Below are 3,816 nucleotides of genomic sequence, written 5' to 3'. Positions count from 1 at the left end.
TACAACCAAAATTACGCTACCCAGCAAGGATCTCATTTAGATTCAATGGAGAAATTAAAACTTTTACAGACAAGCAAAACCTAAGAGAATTCAACACCACCAAACCACCTTTACAACAAATGCTAAAGGAACTTCTCTAGGCAGGAAACACAAGAGAAGGAAAAGACCTACAACAACAAACCCAGAAAAATAAAGAAAATGGTAATTGGAACATACATATTGATAATAACTTTAAATATAAATGGATTAAATTCTCCAACCAGAAGACATATACTGGCTGAATGGATACAAAAACAAGACTATATATATTCTGTCTACAAGGCACCCACTTCAGGCCTAGGGACACATACAGACCGAAAGTGAGGGGATGGAAAGAGATATTCCATGCAAATGGAAATCAAAAGAAAGCTGGAGTAGCAATTCTCATATCAGACAAAATAGACTTTAAAATAAAGACTATTACAAGAGACAAAGAAGGACACTACATAATGACCAATCCAACAAGAAGATATAACAATTGTAAATATTTATGCACCCAACATAGGAGCACCTCAATATATAAGGCAAATACTAACAGCCATAAAAGGGGAAATCATCAGTAACACAATAATAGTCAGGGACTTTAATAGCACCTCACTTCACCAATGGACAGGTCAAACAAAATGAAAATAAATAAGGAAATACAAGCTTTAAATGATACATTGAACAAGATGGACTTAATTGATATTTATAGGACATTCCACCCCAAAACAACACAATGCAATTTCTTCTTAAGTGCCCATGGAACATTCTCCAGGATAGATCATATCTTGGGTAACAAATCAAGCCATGGTTAATTAAGAAAATTGAAATCATATCAAGTATCTTCTCTGACCACAATTCTATAAGACTAGATATCAATTATAGGAAAAAGAAAACTGTAAAAAATAAAACACAAGGAGGCTAAACATTACACTACTAAATAAACAAGAGATCACTGAAGAAATCAAAGGGGAAATCAACAAAATACCTAGAAACAAATGACAATGAAAATATGACAGCCCAAAACCTATGGGATGCAGCAAAAGCAGTTCTAAGAGGGAAGTTTATAGCAATACAATCCTACCTCAAGAAATAAGAAAAATCACAAATAAACAACCTAAACTTACACCTAAAGCAATTAGAGAAAGAAGAACAAAAAAACCCCAAAATTATCAGAAGGAAAGAAACCATAAAGATCAGATCAGAAATAAAAGAAAAAGAAATGAAGGAAATGATAGCAAAGTTCAATAAAACTAAAAGCTGGTTCTTTGAGAAGATAAGCAAAACCGATAAACCATTAGCCAGACTCATCAAGAAAAAAAGGGAGGAGACTAAAATCAACAGAATTAAAAATGAAAAAGGAACAGTAACAACTGACACTGCAGAAATACAAAGGATCATGAGAGATTACTATAAGCCACTATATGCCAATAAAATGGACAACGTGGAAGAAATGGACAAATTCTTAGAAAAGCACAACCTTCTGAGACTTAGCCAGGACGAAATAGAAAATATAAACAGACCAATCAAAAGCACTGAAATTGAGATTAAAAATCTTCCAACAAACAAAAGCCCAGGACCAGATGGCTTCACAGGCAAATTCTATCAAACATTTAGAGAACAGCTAACACCTATCCTTCTCAAACTCTTCTAAAATATAGCAGAGGGTGGAACACTCCCAAACTCATTCTACCAGGCCACCATAACCCTGATACCAAAACCAGACAAAGATGTCACAAAGAAAGAAAACTACAGCCCAATATCACTGATGAACATAGATGCAAAAATCCTTAACGAAATACTAGCAAACAGAATTCAGCAGCACATTAGAAAGATCATACACCATGATTAAGTGGGGTTTATCCCAGGAATGCAAGGATCCTTCAATATACACAATCAATGTGATACACGAAATTAACAAATTGAAGGAGAAAAACCATATGATAATCTCAATAGATGCAGAAAAATCTTTTGACAAAATTCAACACCATTTATGATAAAAAACTCTCCAGACAGTAAGCATAGAGGGGACTTACCTCTACAAAATAAAGGTCATTTATGAGAAACCCACAGCCAACATCGTTCTCAATGGTGAAAATCTGAAACCATTTCCACTAAGATCAGGAACAAGACAAGGTTGCCCATGCTCAACACTATTATTCCACATAGATTTGAAAGTTTTCACCACAGAAATCAGAGATGAAAAAGAAATAAAGGAATCCAAATCAGAAAAGAAGAAGTAAAACCATCACAGTTTGCAGATGACATGACACTACACATAGAGAATCCTAAAGATGCTACCAGAAAACTACTAGAACTAAACAATGAATTTGGTAAGGTAGCAGGATACAAAATTAATGCACAGAAATCTCTTGCATGCCTATACACTAATGATGAAAAATCTGAAAGAGAAATTAAGGAAACACTCCCATTTACCATTGCAACAAAAAGAGTAAAATATCTAGGAGTAAAGATACCTAGGGAAACAAAAGACCTGTATGCAGAAAACTATAAGACACTGATGAAAGAAATTAAAGATGATACAAACACATGGAGAGATATACCAAGTACTTGAATTGCAAGAATCAACATTGTGAAAATGACTATACTACCCAAAGCAATCTACAGATTCAATGCAATCCCTATCAAACTACCAATGGCATTTTTCATAGAACTAGAACAAAAAATTTCACAATTTGTATGGAAACACAAAAGACCCTGAATTGTCAATGCAATCTGGAGAAAGAAAAATAGAGCTGGAGGAATCAGGCTCCCTAACTTTAGACTATACTACAAAGCTATGGTAATCAAGACCGTATGGTACTGGCACAAAAGCAGAAACATAGATCAGTGGAAGAGGATAGAAAGCCCAGAGATTAACCCATGAACGTATGGTCACCTTATCTTTGATAAAGGAGGCAAGAATATACAATGGATAAAAGACAGCCTCTTCAATAAGTGGTGCTGGGAAAACTGGACAGATACATGTAAAAGAATGAAATTCGAGCACTCCCTAACACCATACACAAAAATAAACTCAAATTGGATTAATGACTTAATGTAAGTACAGACACTGTAAAACTCTTAGAGGAAAACATAGGAAGAACACTCTCTGACATAAATGACAGCCAGATCTTTTTTGATCCCCTCCTAGAGTAATGAACATAAAAACAAAAATAAACAAATGGGACGTAATGAAACTTAAAAGCTTTTGCACAGCAAAGGAAACCATAAACAAGACAAAAAGGCAACCCTCAGAATGGGAGAAAATATTTGCAAAAGAAGCAACTGACAAAGGATTAATCTCCAAAATATACAAGTAGCTCATGCAGCTCAATATCAAAAAACAAAAAAACCCAATGCAAAAATGGGCAGAAGACCCAAATAGACATTTCTCCAAAGAAGATATGCAGATTGCTAACAAACATATGAAAGGATGCTCAATATCACTAATCATTAAAGAAATGCAAATCAAAACTACAACGAGGGTCTTCCCTGGTGGCGCAGTGGTTGAGAATCTGCCCGCCAATGTGGGGGACACGGGTTTGAGCCCTGGTCTGGGAAGATCCCACATGCCGCGGAGCAACTAGGCCCGCGAGCCACAATTACTGAGCCTGCGCGTCCGGAGCCTGTGCTCCGCAACAAGAGAGGCCGCGGTGGTGAGAGGCCTGCGCACTGCGATGAAGAATGGCCCCTGCTCGCAGCAACTAGAGAAAGCCCTCACACAGAAACGAAGACACAACACAGCCATAAATAAATAAATAATTAATTAAAAAAAAAAAAAGAAAACTATAA

This window comes from Balaenoptera physalus, assembly GCF_965194825.1.
Source record: "Balaenoptera physalus genome assembly, chromosome: 15".
Taxonomy (NCBI): domain Eukaryota; kingdom Metazoa; phylum Chordata; class Mammalia; order Artiodactyla; family Balaenopteridae; genus Balaenoptera; species Balaenoptera physalus.
Note: the sequence above shows the minus strand (reverse complement) of the source record.